General features: G+C 39.7%; 1 protein-coding gene across 1 annotated transcript in view; it reads left to right on the forward strand.

The window, feature by feature from the left end:
* PLCL1 (phospholipase C like 1 (inactive)) overlaps positions 1–25,122 on the forward strand; it is a 195,997-nt gene that overhangs the window by 4,505 nt on the left and 166,370 nt on the right. The gene's annotated exons all lie outside the window — the stretch shown is intronic.

Here is a 25,122-nt window from a genome sequence, read left to right on the forward strand (position 1 = left end):
TACATTTATACACTTGCTGTGTAATAATCTAAAACTATGACTCTGAAAAATTCATTAAAGCTGATTAATTACTTGATAGTCCAGGGGTGATTTTATCACAACTACATTCTTTGGCATGTTCATATGTACCATATAAAAAGAGGAGAATATTTAGGTAGGAATTACATTAAATAATTCAGTAGAGCCTAAAAAGGTATTGGGAAGGGCGAGAATGGCGTGTCTAGCCATGCAAAGACTGCCACAAAATGAGAAATTCATCATCAGGGAAAAAGGTAACTGGTGGGGGATATTTCCATGTATGTACATTTGCAAACATTGTGGAGAGAGAAATGGGGGAATGATATTCATTCTGTTTAATAGAATGTGAAGTCAGGAAAAACCCAGTGATAGTTCTTTAACAGCGGGTTTAAAATACATGGCAGCATTTTCTGATGCAGCATGTGATTGAATCATGCACTTAACAGCCACAGAAAGCTGTGGCAGTCAGAAATGTAAATGGGTTTGAGCAGGTTTGAGATGACAAATTGATAGAGGAGACCTTCACAATGCAGCAAAAGCATCTGGCTTAGCAAGTTCCTAAACTACAAGTGGTTGAACACTGGGAAGCCACAGCAGATAATTGATCACTTTGTGCTTTCTTGCTTGTTATGCCTCCCCAGGCATGTACTCCGTAGCTGGGATACCAGCCTAGACTGACCTTTATCTAACCCGGTATCTGGTTGTTAAGAAACACTTAAATACACTGTTAAGAGACCCAGGAAACTGTCTTCCATTATTGCTAGTGTAGAAATTTCTTAGAAATGAAAAGAGTCTTCTTTGTTGATTTAGTTATTTCAGATTAATTTTTGCCAGCTTTAAAAAAGAGAAGGACTTTGGGGATATTTCTTGGATTGCTGTGGCATAGCTGTTTGTATTTTCATAGCACTGCACCTGTTATTCCATACACCATAGTTTTTTCATAAGCATCTACTTAAGACAGGTTAGAACAGAATAAGTAGTAGTAGTAGTAGACCTGCTTTCATCAAATAAATTATATCCAGTATCATTGAAGATGGACAGTTTTTCTATGAATGTTGCATTTTTCACCAAGATTCCCATTGAGGGCAGTAGGCATTTCATACTGGGTTTAACCTCCACCTCTTCCCTCTTTGTTCTTAAACAAAGCAACATTGGTAGATTGAGTATGGCTGTGCCTAAGTTGATAACCTTGTAGTGAGAACGATTTAGGTCTTGTGGAATTTTTTGTGTCAAGCTGTCAATAATAATTATCTGTAGCAATGGAAACCACTATCTATAAAATGGGATTCAGGTGCAGGATTTGGTCATGTGGATCTTGTGAAGCTGCCCTAAAGGCTCATTTAGCTTCTTACGCTTTTCAGGGACCTAAGTTTTGCCAAAAAAGGTTTTTTGAGGTTTTTGCCTGTGCAGGCCTGGAGTCACTCACTTTTGCTGCTGGGCATTTTATCATGTACCTTGTGCCCAAGTCAATCTATGAATAATAGTTGAAGGTTTCTTTCCATTCGCTTTCATGGAATTTTTCATTTTAATTCAGGCTTTCAGTTTCTGATGATTACATTTGCCTCAAAATACAGTAATTCTCTGCACTCCAGTAAAAAGTTACTTAAGTTAACCTCTGCTTAAGAAGAACTTGGGGCCTGGCTAAAAGTCTCTTAAAAATCAATGGGTGGCTTTGCACTGACTTGTTGAAACTTTAGTTTGAAACTTTAGTACTTAAAAAAAAACAAACTCAGCCTACATTCAGGACAAACTGCTTCTATTAAAGTTTATAACAAACTTGTCTGTTATACTGCCTGCTAACTCTAGAGTAGTTTTCTTGTCATTTTGTTCCACACAGAACATAATGTAAGACATGACTACTGATCTCATTAAACATGTGGGTAGAGATGGATAATGGCAAGAGGTTTGTGGTTTCCATACAGGTCCATAATAGTCAAGGTGACTTGAGTGTCATGCACTGAAATTACTGAAAGGTGACCTTTCTGAAGGATAACAGTGAGTCCAGTGGCCTGCAAACACAAGTTCTGGCAGGTCTTTTCAGGAAGCTGGTTGATAGGTTTTCTAGGTAAGAGGTAGGAGCTGTTACGGTCAGGAATAAGAGATGAAGTTGGTGATACTGGTTGATTTGTTTTTAAATTATGTACACAAAGACTATTGTGCAGAAGTACATAAATAATGATTAAAAATAATGTTCTGCTGGAATAATGATGATGGTGGGTAGAGCAGCGTCGCAGGAGGAATGCTTTTTACTGATTTCCAAATATGTTAAGCAGCTGTTAATAAACTGAGTTTTCATATGTGTGCAGAGATGGAAGTCCTGTTTCTTATGCTAATATTTTCCTCATTTTGTAGTTCTGCTGAGATCAACGCCATCTGTAACAAAAATGTTTTAATTGAGTTAATGGTATATTATTTTTCTGTTCTTCCCCACAGTAGATGTGAAAATGCAGGCAATTACCGTAGAACTGTAAGTGATAATGCATCTGCTGTGGTGAAACATTTAGCTGATGGTGCTCATAAACCTAACGTATTTTATTTCTTTCCAGGATGCACCTGGTAGGTGTAATTTCTTGTAATAGCTTGTTGATTTTTCTGAGAAATGGGGAATGATGATTAATATAACTTTTAATTACGCATGTATTCTAGCTTATTATTTTTTTTCTTTTAACCAACGTGCCTTGGGGTTTTTGACATGCATGACAGTTTAGGAACTACTCAGACTTGATTGAAAAATAAAGTTCTACAAATGGCTAAATGCCTTTACTAGAAACTAAAAGTTCTGAAGACTGCTAAAGATCTTTGTATGTATAGGTCTGGAAATGGATTTATAATCAAAGCCTTGTTCCTAAATCTTACTGTACCATAAGTATTTTGAGATTTGAAGCCTGCTGTAGAATCAAAGTTTGAGAGGTAACTGAAACCAAAGTATTGCTACTTTAGTACTATACTGAGAGGATTTAAAAAAATACTCCAGCTGTAAATGTATACTGTGAAGATTTGATTCTGCTTCTGAGTTCCATGCTCAGAGGAGTGCTGGCACTCACACCGTATCTTGGATAATCCTAGTTAAAACAGCTTCATGAAACATTCATTATGTTCATACTGATTTTCCCCCCAGATCCCAACTGACCTCCAGGTTGTCCTGTGTCATGCTGCTGTGGTACTTTGAGGGGCAAAGGGAGCATGTCTCTGCTGCCCAGCACCTTGTTCAGAGATTCGTACAAAGTGGAAATTTGGTGGAGTACTGCAAAGTTGTTGTGTATTGACTGTGCATGTAAATGACTATAGAAGAAGCAGGGTGATGGATAATTAGGACTCAAAAATCATTGCTTGCTGGATGTTTGTTTTGGTAACTTGGATACAACTTCTGAATGGGCAATGAGAATTTCTTTGATATCTATTCAGTATGAAGCTAGTTACTTAATCACATACCTTTCAAATAAGTCTAGAATCACCTCAAATGTAGTGCTTGTGGTTTACTCTTTTATGGACCCAAAGTCCATAGAAGTCAAGCTAATATTGAGCAGTCATTCTCCCAGCATCATTTGGATCTCACTACTTGTGCTGTATTATAGGTGGGCACAGTGTATTTTTATTTCATTAGATGGTTCTGATGGATTGCTGATCTGTTTTGATTGTAGGCTACAAAAAAATTTTGTTATTTAGCTCTTTTAGGTAGTTTGGAGGGAAAACACAACAACAAAAAAAAGGAGTTCCTTAAGTAAAATGCAGGATGTACTTGTGGTATAAAATGCCTGTTGCTTACAGACATGGCAATATCCATTTTGCTTTTTTGTATACTGGTGTACCTTTCTCTGTTTTGTATTGATGCATCTCATAGAAAGTGTGTCTGCTTAAAAACCAAGACAAAGCCAGAAGAACAAACAGCCAAACAAAAACTTCTGTCAGGAGTATTGATGAAAGAGATTCTATGAATTTAAGAAATTCTGTGACATTGAATCCTACTGTTAAGTCAATACTTTTCGAGGAATATGTGTGCTTTAGTGACTGCCTGAGAACGTTAGCTACACCATGCTTGCAAGAAAAAGGCAGGATGTAAATAGCAATAGGAAGTAATAAAACTCCTTGATCAGGAATGAGGTTACTCAGTGCTTGAGTAACCGGGAAAGCCACAGGACAGAGCAGGGTGAGAGCATGTCTAGAAGCTGAAATGAAATACAGAAAATTGGATTATATGTAATCTGAATGCTGCTGGGAGGGGAGGCTGTCACGGGAAACATGCAAGGCTTAAATAGCACTGGGAAGCCTGGCTGAGAGGTTGGGCAGTGGAGTCAGGAGTCAGCCAAGAGGGCACAAGCAGGGTAGGGGTGAGGTGAAGGACTCTGAGGAAGACTCTGGAACACAGCCACGGGGATCCCGTTTGCAGACCCAGCACTGAGCTCCCCTGCAGGGCAAGTCATACAGAAGAAAATATCAGTTTGTTGCCTGAGCTGAACTGCTCAGGACTAGTGTACTCCTGGGCATGTACAGTGCTAGAGGCGTGTAGGTGTTTAAGGGGAGTGGCAGCTGAATGATGGACAATTCTGGGGTAGAGTGAGCAACCTCCAAAAGGGCATGGGGTGGCTGCCAGGAGGCCAGAGGGATTTTTTTGCCACAGGCATGTATGGCAGCTCTGGTTGAGAGAACAAGAGGAGGATGATGGAGGGCTGCCTTGGTCCTGCTCTCTTGTCAGCTTGGCAGTTGAAACTAATTCCTTGCATCTCTCTCTTCTTGAGTGAAGCTTGGCACCTGTTTGAGCACCACACCCCCATAGCATTTAGGAAAATTTTACCATTGTACATTATTATCATGGTGGTCTTTTAATGTCAGTTTTCTTGTTGGGATTTTTTAGGAGATGAGATATTCTTGGTGGATTCTGTCAGTTTTAGCCAACTGTTGCTATTTGCATAGAAGACTAAAGAGCACCATTTTTACTGAACATTAGATTTTTCTCTCAAGACACTTATAGAATACGTTATAGGCAACACTTATTTTAAATGTAGATGAGTCCTGGGTTCTCACATTCAATTTTCTTTATAAGCTGTAGATTTGTTTGGAAGACCCATGTGATTTTATTTTTTGTTGTTCTTTTAATTTTATAGCAATTTTCATGAATATCTGATTAGAAGTTGCATTTGCTCAGCTAAAGGGATGCTGAACTCTTCAAGCTAGAGCTATCAGGAGAGAGCACTACGAATGAACTACTGTAAGATCCCTCCTCTTTTACCAAATGAGATTATATAAGAGGTTATTTAATTAATTTAGCAAATGTAATAGTTTAATAAAAGAACTATATTCCCTTGGAGTATACCAGGCTACCTCCTGTAAATACTGTAATAAAAAATTCTGTGAGCACGGGCTAAAAAATGGATATTGGAATTCATGAGACATATGAAAAAAGACTTTCTGCAAACATTTTGTGTTGTGTGGTAGGTGGAGCCCAGTCCCATAGACTGCCTGGGAGCTGTGGGGAGGCTGTGCAGGAGATCTGCTGGGGCCAGCCTTGCACTGTGGTAACAGCCAGGTCTTGGCACTGGGGTAAAGACAGGCTTGTTCTGGGACATACGTATGGATGGATCCTGAAGGAAGTCTTGTCTCATAGTGTTATGTAAAATTGGTTGTACTTGAGTATGATTCGGAATTGCAAGTCATAGTATTCACATAGCTTGTGAACTTCTTGCTCAGAGTGTTATGATTCACAGTGGCAGTTGCTCCCTAAAGCAATGCAGATTTTCAGTATAAACATAGTTTCTGCAGTCTCTGAAATCAGTGGCAATTTTCCCATTGCCATCAATGGAGGAAAGATTAGGTTGAACACAAATACTCAATCACTAAACCTGTTATTTTACTTCAAAATGTTATTTTTCAGCCTCTTAAAGAGTTAGTGTTAATTTTGTTATGCTGATTCTACTTTGAGCTAGGCGAGGTTTGTTTGGCAAAACTGTATTACTTGAAACCTGAACAACGATACTGCTGAAGAATGAATTTTGGGGGATTGTTTCTAGATAAGTTGTTCTTATTAGAAACACAAAAGAGACGAAGTTGTTATTAGAAAGGAAGGGGAAGAAAAAAAAAGAAAGATTGAGATGACTTAACTCACAGCAAGTGCATTTGTTTATTCTTGGCTTGGCAGTGCTGCTGTGGCGTCTGTGTGCTGAATGCATGTGAACAATTCTGTTCATATTCAACACTTTTTTTTGCTACATCTTTATGGATGAGAGGGAGGTACCTCCATACACAGTGGTGAGATACACTACCCTGATGGACAGGGCTAGTACTTAGAAGTAAATAATTTCAATAGACTGATCCAAACCTCACTGAGATCAAACTGGAGCCTGTTCTTAGAGTTCAGAACATTCTCCTGGTACCCTTGGTTGCCACAGATGCGTGTTCCCTGCAGCAATACCTCCCAACTTTGAAGACTTTTTTTTAACCATTATAATTATTTAAATTATGTTATATTCTCATCCTGAGCATAGATGTATGCTATCACAGCATACAGAGACCGGTCCAGCAGCTGTGGTGTCTTTCTGCAGAAGCAGCTGGGTTGCAGCAGTAGATGGGGAAGGATAGGTAAATTGTTTGGCTTGGGAGAGTCAAATGTGAGTTGAGCAGCATGCTCTGCCTGGGCTCAGTAGCCTTGCTGGGAGGGCAGGGTGTGGGGAGCAGGTAAAGCTTCAGTGATAGGAAAAAAGATGATTTTAATATCCTTCATCAAAAAGATAAAGTTAATGTCCTTGTTTGCACTGATCAGTGTAAAGACTGTAAGTATCTTTCACTGGAACGATGCCCCATGTGCTGTGAAATGCTGACATACAAGCACTTCTGATGAAATCTTGCTGCTTTGCCAGAAGGGCTCACCTGTCTGAGGGCTAATGCCCAGACTCATGATGCTGGATGGATGATCCCATTTGTCAAGAAGAGGAGAGACTGAAAGAGGAACAGGGAGCATGTTAGGTGGGGTGACTACAGAACAGTAGACAAGTACAGGGAAGTGAGGTATTGGGAAGCTGCACCTTGTTGCTTCCTGCTTGTGGCAGTGCCTATGATGTCTAGAGAAGAGAGCAATTTTGTTCCTTTTCAAATAATCTAGACTTGCATCCTGAGAAGTAAAAACCCTGGAGCTTGATAGCATGCTTGGATCCTGGAGCAGTACCTTGCCTTCCAGATCGGGAGGACTGTACATTTTTCTTAGCTTTCCTAAGAAAGTTGGCATATAGCTGGTGCCTGGCACCACATAGCCCTGCTCTGCAAAGAGGAAACTGGATACTCACTTCAGACCAGCTTTTAACTTCTCCAACAATACACAGCTCTCAGCTTGAATAAGCTGATCTATATTTTACTGCAAGTGCATTTGGCATAGTTTTTAGAAATTTGAGGATTTGAAAGGAACAGTGTGGGCACAGTGTTCTGTTTACCAGGAAAGATCAGCTTTCTAACCTAAGAAGGTTGCAGCATTTCCTGTCTTGTTGGAACAGTTGTGAGGCAAAAGACACGACCCTGCTGAGACGCACCATTTATGTGGTGTAGGTGCAGTATAATCCAGAACTTTATATTTCATTTGAAATGCCATTTACTTTGTTTGCCTATCTGTACACCTACTCAAGGATGGCAGAATGTCTCTAACTTGTGTTGTGGCATATTGCAGCCAGGAGCACATATTGCACAGTTCTCCAAATATCATTCAAGAAAAGCACTGAAGTGTTTGTGTCTGGATATCTGCATGTTCCAAAGAACATAGTTCTACTTGCTCAGTTTGTTATCTTCCCATCCATCTATGTATATATGTATTGTATATACTTTGCATGATAATAGAAAATCACAAAACGTTAAATTGACTTCTTAGGCTAAATTTTGCACTATCACATAATTTTAGCAGTGGGAAGTGATAATGTTTTTTTCCTTTCATGAATACAGGAACTCAACTTGGTAATTATTTCAAAATGCAGCTTCTTTTCAAAAGGAAAAAAAGCTATTTTAGTTCAGTATTGCAGCAGAAATATATGAATAAAAACTTGCCTATGTTGGAGGTGCTTCCTTTTATCTCCTACTCTTTTTGATCTACTGTAAATACAAGTTAGAATGGCTTACCTGGAAGCCTTTTTTCAGAAAGGTATTTTTTTTTTTTACTGCTGGTCATCAGGAGTTCATAATGTGTTATCTCTTCAGGAGCTTCTTACGTTTCCAGTTACGGGTTGATATTTGAATCCATGGGGAGCGTTTGGGTATAACACTGCATTACCCCTTTGGGTGTATTTGGCTCCAATAAAGTAATCAATGGGTGAATGCAAATATGGAAGTAAATTATATGAAAGAGTAGTGTTGTAGCAAAGATGTAAACTTACTGTATGTTTGTATAACTTGATATTGCCAGTTGCGTTTCTCTTAGGAGACTTGGCTACTCATTAATCTGTACACCAGATTTTGCTGTGGTGCAGAACTTGAAGGTTTCCTCCCTCTATCATGTTTCTGAAAATACTGTGGGTTTTGTTAGTTTCTTTTGGTTTTGGTGGTTTCTTGTTTTGTTTGTTTGTTTGCTTTGTTTAAATTTTTTGTTTTGTTTTTGTGTGTGTTGGGGTTTGTGTTTTTTTTTTTTTAGTATTTTACTACTGCATGTATAATGCATGTTTTGATTGCTGTAACCAACAGATTAATATTTAAAATATTAAAACCCAACAGATTTAATAATTTAAAATAAAAGATTTTACTCTTTTTTTACTCAGTATTTGGGATACCTGTCACACTTGGCTGTATTGGTAGTGGCAGTTCCACTGTAATTATAATTTTAAATCTCTTCTAAAAAAGGCTGGAGAAGCTAACTTTAGGAGCATTTAAGGCTCAAGACATCAGGGAGGTGTGAAGCATCCTTCTGGAAGGGCCCGAGATGACTGGACACATTACAGAGCTGTTTAAATGAGCTTCTAATGATGGCAGATGAGCCACTAAGAACCAAAAAATACCAAGTTTTTCTCTCTTTCCGTGATGATTTAGTGATCAATAGCAGTAAAATAATCCAGGCAAGGCACTAGGGAGAATGGCTGCTTTTCTCAAGTGGTTCTTTAACTTTTAAGATAATTTTTGTGGTGTTTCCAGTGATGGTAATGATTAATGCTTCCCTTGCTGTTGACTGCTCTAGGGTTTGTTTCTTGGTAGTTTATATACTGCATGAGCAGTTCACCACTGTCTCTCCCAGCAGGTCACTTCCAGCCATGCCTAGCTGCTTAATTAATTGAGTCATTACTATAATGGATTTGTATTTAGTTTTACAAATTTGTCTGAGTGCCTTCTTCCCTGAGGACACCACTGTACTTTGTTCTGAGAGGTGTGAAGAGCCAGAAGAAAAGTCTTAACTGCCAAATAAGTGCACCTTGGAGCATTCACAGAACTGAAAGAGATCTGCCTAGGAAATAATTCCGTGCTCCTGCTCACTTTAAAGTATGTTCTGTGTTGTGAAATAGCATGCTTTTAGGGGAAGGACTGTTTGACCAAAAGAGAAAGCAAAGCTTGCAGAACGTTAACTGCAGGACCTTTCTCATGTAATCCTATATAAATAATCTGCTGGAGAAGGTGTTGCTTGTGTTAATTACTGCAGTGTGTGCATGAAGCCAAAACACAGGGGTGTACAGGATGGCATTAGAGTATCTGTTATTGGCAAAATACAGGGAGATACAGGATAGTGTTTGAGTATTTATTAATATAGACTACAAAGGTTGTGATGGACCTACAAAATCCTTTGCCTGGACTGGGGCACAGAGTAGGGGAAGATGTGTCATGAATCCAGTTAAAATTTTTTAATAATATTTCTCGTGTAACTTTTTTTTTTCTCTAAGCAAGAGTAATTTCTGTGTGAAAGCTTCATCCTGGTTAGCCATACTTTGTCCATCTGTGAAGCCAGTGCCTGGTGTTGAAAGTAAGGAACAGAGGAGCCTGGCATCACTGAATGTGCCCCAAGTGCCCTCTTGGGGGAATAGGCTGGATGTGTAGAGCAGGGGAGCAGTGGAGAAAGCTTGCAGTGGGACTTAGGGAGACCTTGGCTAAGTATTTCTGACCTTTGCTAGAGTCTGCTAGCCATTTTTAAATAGCTGTTTTACCTCATTTTATGGCCAAATACTTTTGCTCTTTCCTGTGTTTTTTTTTTATCTTATCTTTCCACTTAAAAATAGAACATTTTATTTTACTGCAAAGAAAGTGGTCATCAGCTAATGGTGAAGATCATTAATTACGTTATGAAGTTAAAGAGCATACATCTGCAACCTTTTCTCCTCATAGTAATGGTGTTTGCCCTGTATGTTGGAGTTAAATCTATGCTGCTTTGAAACTCTTGTTATTATCAGTGTTTTTCAAATGGCTGGCCAAGCCACAGTGGTGGTGTTCAACCTGTGAATATTCACTCAGATTTTGGGATTTTTTCCCACTCCCTCTTCACCATAACCTTGCTACTGTCCGCTTAGAATCTGCCCCTTGACTTTGGTCCTTGACCTTGCTTATACTGGGGAATTTGTGGGAAATGAAAGACAATTTGACTAAAGATGTAAAAACAACACACAAGAGTCCAGATTAAACACCACTTAAAGACTGTTAGAAAAAAAACCCCACATGCTTTTAGTTTATTGTCATTGATTCCCTAAAGTGCAGGTTCAACTCTCAGCAATGTGTTCTGACTTGATGCATTTAGCTGGTCAGTCTTATATCTGTGCTGTCCCTCAGTAGTTCAAAGCTAAGAAGTGAACCAGTTCTTTCAGCGTATCTGGGGTCCTGCCTGAGATCACCTTGCAGGACGTTTACAACAGCAGGGTTTGCCAAAGCTTTTGGGAGTGATTCACTGTGATGCTGACACTGAACTGGTAGGAGTTCCAATACCATGTTGTCAGCAGACTTGTTGAATGCTGGTACATTTTGTGTTTGTTTTTGTTTTGTTTTTTTTGTATCATGTTTTTTAAAACTTGTCTTATATTTGACAAAAGTACGGAGCTGTGGTTTACTGTTTCTGCAGGAGACTCTCCCAGGACTTCAGAATATGGACGAGGCAGTTTTTGCTTGCAAACTAACTCTGGGTCATGTAGGAGTTACTGTGTTTATTTCTTTTCCCCCCATAGTACTGTTTAAAGTTTGATTATTTTTGTTGCCATGACACTGTTAGTGGTGAGTCTTTAGTTCATGTGTGTAACTGTTATTTCGAGGATGGAAACCCCATGCTTTGTCTTTTTGGGCAGGAATATAAGGTTGAACAAAGAAGATAAAGTGCTTTATGTGCATTTAACTTTAAGACTGATGGTAAAATGAAGACAGGCAGACACTCTGCAATAAAAGTTTGGTTTCTTTTTTTTAATATAAGTGTCTTCCCCAAAAGCATTATGGTTACAACACTGATTAAAAATAGGATGTTGGAGAAACAAATGAGAAGGCACAGAAAACACACCAAAGAAATTATTGTATTGAATAGGAAAAGAGTCTTTGAGATGAAGGAGCATCACTCTTCTGAAGGATGGGACTTTCAGTGAGAATAGAAATTTTTTTTTCTTTTTCTCCATCCAGCTTTGAGGATGTCAAATATTTCTCTCTTGTTTGTTGTCAGTGAGGTTAAAGAGGATGCAATGTCCCTTGTGCTGGGCTGCTTGGCTGCAGCCCCAGCCTGCAGAGCCAGTCTCCCTGCTGGCCACAGCTGTCCAGGCAGCGGAATGGGCTGTGGGAATCATTGATCCCTTGGGAAGAGCTTGTACTGAAATTGCCACCCGTGTCTTAAATATAACAGATATTGCTTGTGAGACGAGTCATTGGTTACCCTTATAGCAACAGTTGGTTATAAATCTTAGTATGCTTATGTCTTCTTACCTTTCTGCAAATGATCCTTCCTTTTTGCATATAAGCACAAAGATTATGTGTACATCGCTCTCCCAACCACCATGAAAAGCCGAAGAGTTCTTGGAGGCTGATCCCAGTTAGTATTCAGTATTCATGTTTTGCTGGAATGTGTTGTGAAGCTATTTGGGCTTCTTATTTTTCCAGACTGATGGAATCCCTTAATCCCCAGAATTTTCAGTTGAATAATGACACTTACTTTGTAAGCTTCATTGTTCTCTACCGTTTTTCTGAATTTTTGAATGCTTGAAGCAATTTCACCTTGGGGTTTGATTGGCTCTGCTGGAGTATGTGTGTTCTTGCCAGGTTGGATACTTTCCCTTTGGACTTGCTCTCCCCTCCTGGAGCTGCGATGTATGGTGTGGCAGTGTGACAATCCAGGCAGGTCATAAATAACTCTTGACAGAGGCCTTGCTATAAACTTAATTTCTTGGCTTTTTGGGAATCTGTCACTCAGAGAACCAATCCTCTTCCTGTCCCGTGGTTTTAATTCTGTTTCTCAAGTCTTAACTACTCAGTTTGTTGCTTTTAAAGGAAGTATGTGTGTGTGTCCCTCTTTTTTTTTTTTTTTAAGGATTATAACGCTAATATAAAATCCCACCCTCTGTGGGGAAGAGGGTTTTTATGGGTGTGTTAAAACCCCAAGGAAAGGATGGAGCTGAGGAGAAAAGGCATTTCACATACACATTCTTGATTGCCAGTTCTTGAAATCGAGACCTCCTGCTTCAGTGTAGGGAATCAGAATTGCCCAACATTTAATTCTTTCCTGCTCTTCCCTGTAGAGTTGTATCAAAGATAAATCAGTTGTCTTCCTACATTCCCTTTGGAATTTGCCAGTACTGTTAACACTCCATTGTTTTGGAAAGAAGCCCCCAAATGGTGTTATATTCTGTGGGTCCTATAACTTATAATTTCTGACTATGAAGAAAAACACTACATTGAAAATATTTTCAGATTGAAATTAGTCATACTTAAGTGGGTGAGGAGAATAGCTGAAGGACACAAGTAGTATTATGCTAATCAGTTTTATAGGAAACAATGACAAAGCTGCAGTGATGGAACAGTGTAATAAGTTGTTTTAATCATATGTTTGAGAAGTGATAAAAAAAATCTTAACCTGCAGTTTTTAGGAGGGGAAATAAAATTTCCTAAGAGGTTTACTTTGGATACAAATTGAAAGGGATTTCAGAATGATCACTTCTGCAGCCAAGCAAAAATAGAGGCTACTGTTACCAGAAGTCAGCAGTTATTCTATTCAAAATCTGTGTAGTTCTGTTTTATTTTTCAAATATGTCTTGTTTTATAAGGTTACAGCCATGGGAATGGAAATCTTCTGTCTATGAAATAGCTACTTCTGCTGCTTTTTCAAAATACTTTGACATATGTGTCGCTATAGAAAAGGTGGATTACTTTCTCAAAACTCTTTAGACTTTCGGGGTGGTGAAACCTCCTTCTCCCACAAGAGAGACCACCAAGAGAAATATGCTCGACGTTAGACATCGAATAGTTGTTTTTCTGGATGCTGCACATTATGTATTGGATACAAACTTAAATTTTGTCAGAATATACAGATTCTGAACTGGTAACCTATTTATTCTTTAAATATTCTTTTATCTATGAGAGGATCTGCTCAACTGAAAAACCTTTGTTTTAGTGAGTTGTCATGCCTCATTTAAAAACAAGCTCATTAGAAGGTGTAACTGCAAGGTGTATGAAAAGCACTGAGAAGAATCCGAATTAGTGTTGTCAGTGGGGTTTGAGTGTTGAAGTGACACTCATAGCGTGAACTGATTGAGGGGGAAAAAATTACTATAAATCATAATTCTTCTTGGTTGTAAGTTTTCTTCAGTCCTGTTTATGCTGTGATCCTACGAGCCCAGAGCCCATCGTTTTCCTGCCATGTGCCAACAGGATCCTTAGGAATGACAAGGTAAGTGTATGTGTAGGTAATTGCAGGGGTGTGGTTGGACACTGCTGGGAGCCAGGCTCTGCCTGGGCCCCCTGGAGAGAGGAAGGATTCAGGATTCAGTACAGTGCTTTCCCTTTTACCAGTGCTTCCCAGAGTGTGTATGGGAGAAATACCTGGCCTGGATACTCTGCCTGAAGCCGGTGAGATGTTCAAGTGGGACAGTGACATATCACAGACAATGTATTGCTCTTCATTTATTTGCACAAACCTGGACTTGTTTGGAGCAGAGCTTGACAGAAGTGTTAACAAGGTCCAGTAGAACCAAGTGCTGAAACATTTATATTGTAAAAACCTAGTCTGAATTAATCACCTTGCTTTGCAGGCTTGTTTCAGGTATAGATGGCCTTGACTAGCAAGTCATCCTCTATGTACAGAGTAGGCCAGCGTGCAGGGATGTTTAAGCCTACATACATTTGCAAAACATGTTCTATTTTTCCTACATAAGTCAAAAGCCAGGTCTGAAAGTTATAGTTTAGTGTGAATAGTAGTGTGAATTGAAAATTCTGCAATTGAGTTCTGGTTTAATTTCTTCCTGACACTTGTTCTTTTGAGTGTTTTTGCATGTAAAAGCTCTCATTTCTTTTTTTTTTTAAAGATGGAGAAATATCAGCTAAAGCAACCCCCTCCACAAAAAAAACCCCTCCAAGTCTATTCCAGTAATGACATATAAGTAGTAAAAATGCAAATAGAATTCTCAGTTCTTTTTTGCTTTGAAGAAGCAAATGGTATGAGCTTCAACGCATACAAAAAAAGTTTCAACTGCTACTTTGATTTGAGTGACAGAGCTGTAACTGTGGCACTTCTTATGAAGGTGAGTTATTCATAACTAACTTCCTATTACTTATTTTTGCCACCAGAATGTTATTTAAGGCCAAGAAATTCTCAGATCCTAGCTGCAATTTCTAGTTACTGAGTTTTTTGTTTTTTTTTTTAAGTGGCCATTACAACAATTCAGGTAATCGAGGGGATGTATTTTCTGAACAAAACTGTTTTCTCATTTCTATTTACCGTACTTGGGTTGTGTAAGGAAAAGCTCTGCAAGATGCATATTGCAAAAGATTCTAAGCAGGATTTTCTTGCCAAGGTCCAGTTGCTAATTCTGTCATACTGTCTGTGACCATCCTTTTGAACTCACTGCCAGTGATGACAGAAAGGCGAATGCTGTGGAATTTGTAACTTCTGATGGAGTCCCTGCAGTTCCCTGCTTGGGTGGGGAGGCTGTCTAGGGATCTGTGTTGGTGCTCTCCCTCCTCAGCCCTGCTGAGTGTGAGGCAATGTGCCAGGGAGCTGAAGGTATGTGTAGGAGCAACCTCAGGCTCTTACAGGTAGTGCCTTGCAGTTGTAACCAAAGAAGGATGCAGAGCCTGAGGATGTTGCTGTGGAGCTGTGGGAATGTTGGACAAGGCATAGGACACTCTTCCACCTCAAATTTTCAGAGGATGTTTATTCAGGAGTGTCATTCCTTATCTTTCTCATGCTAATTTATTTTGCAGTGGCTTATGATGACCATCCCAACTGCCTTGATTTTTCTCCTCACTAGAATTGCTATGTTTGACCTTGCTACAGAGTTCATGTACTGAAGTGTCCTTTCGCTCACTGTTCCTCCAGATGCTTTGTTTTATGATAGCTATTTTCTGATGAACCAAGCCTTGTAATAGTTGAATCTGTAAATATTTTTATTTCATCCTTGTTAAGCAACCTATTACTGCAGCACATGTTATGACAGTCTTTCAATTCCAAACAAAGAAAACTGACGTGCTTTCCCTTTTTCAGATGTCAAATACAGTTCCTGCTGTAAAGCAGTATGGTGAACCAGTGCACTGACTGGCATGACCATTAAATTAACAGCATGCGATGGTATAGAACAAACACCCTCCCTTGGGTTAATTTAGTGGTAATTTCTTTCTGGTCCTTGAGAAACTATTGGGTCAAATTAGGTTTAGATGCATGGTAACTCTTACGAGATTATGATTTGCATTTTAGCTTATTATTTCATACTAAGATATTCTAAAAATCCAATTAACTGAAAACACGAAGAAAATGTTTTATTTCTTGGTTTAACTTATAAATATAAATGGAAACTAATTGCTTCCTTTTTTTTTTTTTTTAGTTCTGTTTTTAGAGAGGTTGACAAGGCCAGCTTCTCTTGTGTTGGGTGGGACCTTCCTCTGAATACTGTCTTGGTGATTCTTCCAAGGCCTAGAGAGGTTTCAGAGCTGATGGATGAATTATTATTTCCTCTTCCTGTCTTAATTTTTTCAATTTTGTTGTGAAAGTGGGAAGCAGAGATAGCTTGGTTATAAATTAAATCTTTCAGACTTTTCATGGATGTTTTTTGTATTAATATATTCTTATTTAGCAAAACCTTAGGTTTTGGCTGTTAACCCGAGAAAGATCTTTAAATGATTAGTTGGGCCTTATGAGAGTGTTTTTACAAGATGTTTATGTATGTTGACCGAGATGAATTGGAGATTCTGTGTAAAGGACTGGTTTTTTTGGCATCAGTGAAGGATAATTGCTGCTGTGCTGAAGCAACCTCAGGAAAACTCGCTGAGGAAGAGACTGCTGGATCTACTCATTGTAATGTGCTTTTGATGGACTTTTAGCCCCCTTGTCAGTCTCTCATTAATGATAAAGCTGACAGCTTTACACATGTGCAAAACAGAATAGTACAGGGTAGCAAAGTTCTCAGTGCTTTGCCAGGTGATCATAGGCCCTACTGTAGGAGCAGTGTCCAGCCTTGGAAAGAAAGCTAAGCCTGGGCTATTAAATTGTGTTGCTATTACCTGAGTTGCTATAGAAGTCAATTTAAAGGATGAATTTGGACTAGGCAAATGTTTTTGAGGAGGCAACGATGTTATAAAAAGAAGAGGATACAATTCTCCTAAACGATACTTCTCTGCTGAAAAGTAGGTTCAGAATTTGTCAAGGCTGTGCATCAGAGATGGGCAAAGAAGAAAATATCATCGAGACAGGGGTGTTAGTCTGTAAATACAAAAATAGCTCACAAATAGTTTTATTCCTACCCCAGCAACTCATGTAATGCAAACAGACGCTTAGTGTGTTCTGCTACAGAGTGATACAATGTGGACTAGAGCATTTTGAGAAATGAGAGGCTTATCTCTTGGATTATTCATTTTAATCATAGCAATGGACTTGTAAAGCACCACTTTTATATGCGTGGGTCTGTTCTTTGCCCTCGGCTTCAACCAGACAGTGTCCCACCATATTTGTGATATAAATCACTGCAAAAGTAGACTAAGCCAGATACAACCTTTTTTTTTTTTTTATCCACTGCAGACTTGTGGATGAGGTTTCATCGATATTAATGGAGGCAGTTTTAAAAAACCAGTGAGACAGGACACTGAAACAATTTGCCCACATGAACACTAAATGTCATCTTTAGATTGCTTACATTTCAAGTGTCTTTGGGCAGTTTTACTAACCAGTTCAAATGTTGAATTAGAAACATTTGGTAAGCCTGTGGCTAACCAATGATGGTTAAAAGGACTCTCCTGTGTCCTGATGAATGTTTGAAAAAGATGTCTTTGATGCAGCATCTTCATACTCAATATTTGAATACAGATCTTGTCCCTGAGTGCTGCACCTTCAGTTAATGTGTGGAAAGATCCTGTTTTAGATATGTCACCTTTGTAAAATGTTGTGTCTATTATTATTTCTAGAAGCCAGTAAAGTCAGCTCTGATGTTTGCCATCAGCAGCAGCCAAATCTGTGGATCTTTGTTGCTGCCCCATAGGAGTGTTCCCTGTGAATTAAAACCTTTGTATACATGAACAAGGAGTAAAAGGACCCCCACCTTTGCGTGCAGTTCCTTTCAGAAAGGGGAAGAAGTAGAGATGGGATAACTTTTTCTATTTGTTTTAGTGGGGATGATAATCTTATAAAATGAGCATAAACATTTATATTGTAATGCCAATGTGTTTTTGTGGTTGGACTTGGTGATCTTAAAAGTCTTTTACAACCTAAATGACTCTATGGTTCTACTTAGACCTGTCTCTGGACATTCCTTTTCTGGGTTGACAATTTTCTTGATAGGTCAAAAAAATCATTGTGTGTGGGCAAATATATACAGAAAATACCATGTAAAGAATAAAAATACACTTTCACAGAACCTTTTAGTTTTGATCTTTGCATATATTTGGCAAGAAGTCTGTTTTTCTAGTGTTAAGAAGTAAATTATATGCTCTAGTCAAAACTGATTTGAGTGAGTTAATACTCTAAGGATAAAAACCACAACACTGAATTTAGCTACATTTACCACACATTCAGCAGTAAAGCTGTTCTATAGATGTGATGACTGAGATGTGCAGCAAGTAAAGGCTGTGAGATTGATCTGCCTTACACAGACATTCATTTAAAACTCAATGTATTTAGATTTAAAAACAAGCAGCTGCATTTGTTTATCCCTTTTCTGTTATCAACACAAACAAGTGATTTAACATAAACTAGAAATGTGAAATGTATGATCTAAAAGTGTCTCTGACATCACGTGGGTCAGGGCTTTGCTTGGAACCTCTGCGTTGTGAACCCATGTGCCGCAAGGAGATCGTCTGTGATTATTCACACACTCAAAGTCAGATGGCTCAGTATGAGACTGAATGAGTGTGAAGAGGACAGGCTTGATCAGCAAGATCAAGAACTGCAGAAATTACTGGCGCTCTGGATACACAGACTGCATAAGTACCTTTTGCCCAGCTTCCAAGGAGTACTTTGGTTTCTCACTCTTCTGCTGAACAAAAAGACAAGCAAAAGATGTTGAGTGTCTTCTGGGGTGGGACTTTCGTTAGGGGTGTGTGTCATCCTTAAACTTCTAACAAGGTTTGGAACAGATAGAAGTAACTTTTTCTTTAGAAATAAAAACAAATTGAATGATTGCTTCGGTCTTTGCTGTTTTCCACTGATTGTCCGGGGTCTGAAGTGGCTTGGTAAGGAAATTCAGGCTTATGAAAAGTTACTTTACTCTTTAAAAAGAAAAAGTTTCTTAATCTGTTTCACTGTGCGCTCTGGAGCCTGCAGACAAGTTTTAAACTCATAATTTAGTATTGCATTTGAAAAATTCAGGGTCAGTTGTGGTAAAGGACTGTAACTTTTGTAGCTCTGTGGGCAATAACTTGATTTTGTGAAGAAGTGGCATAGCTTTTAAGAATAAGCAGCAGGTTAGAATTTGAATTATAGAAAATCTATTTGAGGACTGAAGTATTCGACTCCTCTCCATACCAACTGCTGTTACGTGTCTTTTGTCCAATATTCATTACAAACAGGATGAAAAGGATGAAGTACTGCAAGAGGAGCAGTTTTGCAGCTCATTGGAAAATGGAGTGCTAGGCAGATAGCAATGCTTTCACAAAGTAGAGTATTTTTCAGTCTCTAATCAGGGGGTTCATCATGTATAAAAGTTGTACCTGGGTTCATGCTTCAGCTGATCCATGACCTGCAATTGCTGAGGTCACTGACTAGTATAGATGTGGAAACCTGAGTGGTCAACCACCATAATAGATGCTCTGCTGATAAGGATGTTGCAAATATTTAGGGAAAATAATTTTAATCAACATAATATTAAAGTATAGTAACGGGATAATTGTGGACTAGAGTCTAGCAGCAGCTGCCAGCAAACAGAATTTGTAGATGTCTCTCCATTTTTGGGCATTGTAAAAGCAGAGTGATTCATATGCAGGACTCCTGGTTCAGTAGAAAACTTCCTGTAGTGCTAGCAGGGAAGACCTGCTAGAAACTGCCAGAATTCTTAGGCAAGCTCAAGATTTCGTGTATGTTGCAAAGCTAAGGAGGAATGCCCATAAAACTCCTGATTGTGGAACACCCAGTTAATCCTAGTAGTTCTGTTCCTCAGGCTGTCCTCCAGCCTTATCAGCAGAGAAGCAAATCATCCTTGTCTCGTGATGGGCAGGAAGGAAAACATGCTGTCAGTGAAAAAAATTGTGGCTTTCCTTTCTGTTACCCTCCGACTCTGTCTGTGTTGTTCTGAAAGAAAAGTCAGTGGGCAGAAGACTGCTCAGAGAGAGCAGAGTCTGAATTTAAGAAAAATCTCAGACTTGGTTCATGCAGTTTGTGTGTCAACCCCCTGCTCTTTTTGCTGGACTTTGCAGCTCAGGAGGTGAGCCTGCAGCTCTCCTAATGCAGGGGAGTGTCACTGCCAGCACAGCTTCTGCCACAGGATGTACTTGATCTGGAGCAAGACCTGAAAGATTGACCACAGTATTGATAATGAGTAATAATTCCGGGCTTTGCCTGTCTGCTCCATGCATGTTTTCAAATGCTTCACTTCTGTGGTGGTATTTGGATGGGTGCAAAGAGAGACTGCATGTTTTTAACAACATAAATACGAGCAGTTTAACAGTTTTTGCCATTATTGCAGCTTTAAGTCTGCAATCAATTATTTAATATTTATTTGCCATTTTTCTCACATTTCCAGAGCAAAGTGACACAGTAAATCCTGCTCCATGGCAAGCTTGCAAAATTCCACTTTTCCACCTCAGCTAGAGCAAGTAATGGGTTTTGATGGTGTGTAATGTATCATTAGGGATTTTCTCCCTCTTTACTGCTGCTGTAGGGGTGTGTTCTGAGCTTGAATCCCTAAGTTTTCCTCCCTTTCACTAAATGTTGCTTTGCTGTTAGTTACAATTCTTACTTATGAGAACCTGCCTTTTATTGCATTAATTACAGGAGTCATGCCTGCTTTCTTTAGTGTTACTAATTTCCTACTGGAAAGGCCTTATTTCCCTTGTCTGATTTTAGAGCTGCTTTTTGCCATCGTGGCCCACAACTAGTCTACAGTGGCAGCTTCTTAGGGTGCTTTGCTCTCCCTCTGGCTCAGTTGGTACAGGCGGTGCAGGGACATAAACAATGTGTTTACTGCTTCATCCTGAAGTATTAGGAAACTGTATCTTTACCTACAAGGTGAAAGGAGGAGGTCATTGACTGCCATGCCAGCCTGCACTTCCTGAGGCTTTGGTTGAAGGAAATGCCTGACATATTAGATTTTTACAGAGGTTCTGCTGCAGTGGGTGTGCTTCTGTTCTGTAGGGAGATATTTAGGGTTTGCAGCTGTAGGACCAGATTGCAGCTGGCACCCCTGACTGCAGAGGGGACTGACTGTGGTGCTGTCTGGTCTTGTGGGGAGTGTGCTGAGGTAGGCACGATGTGTGCAGGGGCATTGTTTGGCAAACTCCCTGCTGTGGTCTTTTACTGAGTACTGTATGGCATGTTCTGCCCTCCTCGCCTGCTTACTTGGGTGTGGATGCTTTCCCACATTTTACCCCTTTTTATTTGGTTAAACTCTTTGTGTGTAGCCAGCAGTGGGGCTGGTGAGACCCTGCCATGGCAGGGGACAGAGAGGAGAGAGCTTTTATCAATGCTCTCGTTCCTTTTGGGGCTATGGGAGGTGATTTTTCATCTGGATTTTACAACAAGGAGCCCTTCTTTGAACCTTCATTGTAATATGCAGAAGTCTCTCTCGAAAAAAAGCATTTTCATTGATTCTGTTACATTTACAGGACATACCAAAGCTTAAGTAACTGGAGTGGTAGAATGTGGTTATTCCAACATGATGCTGTGCTTTAATGAGGAGTCAGAAGGATATTATCACAGAGGCTACAGTTGTGATTAAGAGCCCACAGAAACCTCTTGGATAACACTGTCAGCAGTCTGCTGCTGTTGCTGGATGAAAGCTTGGTGCAGACTGCATAGTGAAGGAAAAATGGTGGGGGGTTGCTTCTCGTTTCTCGTTACATCTATCCAGCCAAAAACCCTTTTACCATTTTACATCAGGTCTGGAAGTAAATGTAGCTGCAACAGATTTCATACAAGGGTCTTTGCTGTCATTAGGGTTTTGTGCAATATTTCCTTTTACATGTGTATGTACAGACTGTTTCATTGAACAGCATGGTAAGAGTTTTGGAATCAAAATTTATAGTACAAATTAAATGCATTTTGGGAAGCTGACACTTGAAATGGAAATACTGGAGGAAAATGAACATATTGAACCACCCACTTAACTGCTTACTCATTCTGTTTCTTGACACACTCAGTTTCTGCTGGGTTTGCTACAGCACAAAGATGAGGAGAGATGATTCTTCACTTCCTGGTCCCTTGCATTGTTGTTGGTGCTTGGTGTGAACAATATTTCATGTTGATGATCTTGGAAGACTGCAGGGAAGGGTGGACATCAGAGATGGACTCTCTCTGCTTTGTGTTTTCTGGTCGAGGGTAAGTATTGACTATGTAACATGAATAACTAAGGAGTTCTTTAACTCTTTGGCTCTATGTGCAATAAATTTTTTTCTATAGAAACAGTTTCCAGAAAGCAAAGACAAATGCTCCAGGGCCTGATTCTTACAAGCTTTCTACAAGTGACTGCCCTCCCCTGGTCCACTTCCATGGGAAAAGACAACTTGCAAGAACAGCAGCATATGCTTTTCACATTTAAACTACAATTTGAGGTGAGCTTAGCTGGTACATGACTCCCCATCTAATAGTACATGACACACAAAAAGCTATTTCAAATAGACTTTGAGTAAGGTCGCAAAGTCAGGCACTCAAAGTGTAGGTACTTGTGTGCAATTATGTCTTTGAAACTTTCTTCTGACCTCTCTTCAAACGTTGTCAAGGCAACTTATTTTTTTCCTAGCTTTCCTGCTGAATTATTTTGATATTTTTAATTTTTTTTATTCTTTAAAGGCAGACACCTGATATGGAAAATTTCAGCTTAAAGAGTTGAAAGCTTGCAAGTGAAAAAAGGCAAACTCTTGCTAATGAGTGAAGTTAGCAATAGATGGTTTCATTGGCTTGGCCTTCACTGTGCATGATTCTAAACATGCAGTTCAAAGAGAGCTAAAACAGTCTCAACACTATTTAGTCAGTTTACCTAGCAGCACTCTAATCTGCTGAAAAAGTCTTGATGACAGTCACAAGAAAGTCAGCGCCCGTTTTTCTCGTTCAGTTTGCTCACAGCCTGTGTAGGTCACACCAATGCTCTTGGATTCTCACTTTCATGAATAATGGGCTTGCATTAACATTATCAACCTTTTACGTGGTGAAAAGAAAACGAAATAAAAAAACATCTAAACTCAATTGCAAAAAGCCCCTCCCATCATCTCAGCATTAGGAGAGTATTTGTGGCTCCATTCAATCCTATTGTCTCTGAAAAATTCTATTTTCTATGGAAGTTTTAGGGGTGGGTAGGATAGTAATTTTGCTCACATGCACAGTACTTTACTGTTTGATTCCTGTTCTGTAGGCAGCAAACGGGACACAAGTCTCAGTTGTGAAAAAATGCAAAACAAGCACACTATTGAGCTTGTAAAGTCATCTTGGTCTTCCAGACCTTTTCTTTTCTGGGATCCATGGCTCTGTCACCAACACACTGTGGTTTATGGATCAAATGAATGTAGTCTCTCAAAGGTGGCATCACTGAGATAAGCTGGGCAGCCCTGGTGGCAGTGTACTGGGAGTCAGATGATGTGTAGGCACAGCTCAGTTCTTTGTCCACAGCAGAGAATGTTACCCTGTAAATGGAGCTATCTTCCCCTTCAAGATAGAGCTGTTTCTTTTTTAATTGTTTGGGAGAAAAAAATACGACTTTTATACAGTACCTTGGCACTACCCACTCAGCACACACCACGGGGAGTGTGTTTTCACAGGCATGTATTGTTTAGGTGGAAAAGACATATTGTGAAGTTCTTACAGAATTTTCATGATCTATAGCAAAGATAACTAACACAGAGACAATACATCTTCTTAACACTAATGCCTTTTTACAAATACAAGCCATTGGATTAAGAGAAATGAGGGAGAATGCACTTACTACTTCCAAAAGCCCTAATGGTTTGGTTAAAACCTCCAACAACTGATCAGTATTTCTTCATGTGGATAGATGTACTCAGTTTGTTGCACTTTCATGATACAATTAACAGCCTCTTCTGGGTGCATTTGTCTTAGCATTTCAGCTCAGAGCAAGAGGGAGTGTGCTCCTGAATCGAGCCCCCTGATTGTTCCCTGTTACTGAGCCTTGGATCTCGCTGCAGAGGGTTTGGGGGGCAGCACGGCCGGGGTCTGGGGAGGAGGGGGGACATGAGGATGCTCTGCTCCCTACTGAGTGTCCAGCCTGGGGCCAGGTTAGAGCCAGGCCCAGCAAAGCCCTTGATGTGGGTGTGTGAGAGGGGTGGCAGAGGGGTGGTGAAAGGCTGCAATGGCAACTATTTTGCTTTTCCAGTTGGGCCGTGCTGTTTTGCTGATGTGCAGACAGCTTGTGTTTGTGTATTGAAAGGGTTTAAAGATGGGCAGAACTAAGAGATACTGCTGTAGTGTGATACATACAGCAAAATCTTCAAATGGTGTTTGTAGTAGTGTTTAGATCTTGTGTGCATGATTATTTGCAAGAAGCTATTTTTATTTTTCAGTGTAGATGCTTTGTAATAATCACTGGCACTTAAAAATTAAATCTAACTTTTCACTAGTAATAAAAATCTGAGGTAATTTTTCTGTAATGCTGCTGAACAGCCCATTTTTCAAACTTAGTCATTTGAGTGTAATTTCTTCTTCAATTATGTCGAAGTTCTATGAAGTAGCTGAGTTATGCAAAGTTCTGTTTTAAAATGGTATTTATTAATAGATTTGCTTGCTCTCTTTGGCTTAATACAACTAATTAGACAGTTATTAGGCTACTAACATAGAAAACAAAACCATCCCGGAGTGCAGTATTGCGTGAAGAGATCTTGGGCAAACCACGCATACAAAGTTAAGGGCAGGGACTTGAGTGCTTTGCAGGGTATGGCTGTTGTGTGGTAGTGTCTCGAAAAGAAGCAACACCATGAAAGCCAAAATATCGGTCAACAGGGAAAGAATAACCAAGTTGTCAACTCTCCTGGTCTGGGACTTGACCCCTGGGTGATCCTGGAGTGTCACCAAGGTCTGAATTTGAGCAATTGGGTGAGTTTAATTTGACCACAAGCACTTACACATCAAAAGTGTAATCTTGTTTACTGTCCTCACTTCTGGAGCTCTGGGGAAACACGTGCCACCGCCTACTCTGCCGAGATACAATAGGATTTTGCACAGTCAATTATGTCAGTATTGGGCTGTCTTGCTGAAACTGAGGCTGTGCACCTGGCAGTGCCAAAGCAGCTGCTGAGACAGAGCTTCAACTGTTCATCCTGCTCCTGAGCTGTGCCCTGCAAGCAGCTGGGAGCACCAAGAGCCTCCCTTTCCAGGATGTAGCTCTGCCCAACCCTACGAGCCGT

Source organism: Neopelma chrysocephalum, unplaced genomic scaffold (assembly GCF_003984885.1).
Source record: "Neopelma chrysocephalum unplaced genomic scaffold, ASM398488v2 Primary Assembly neopelma1_44, whole genome shotgun sequence".
NCBI classification, from domain to species: domain Eukaryota; kingdom Metazoa; phylum Chordata; class Aves; order Passeriformes; family Pipridae; genus Neopelma; species Neopelma chrysocephalum.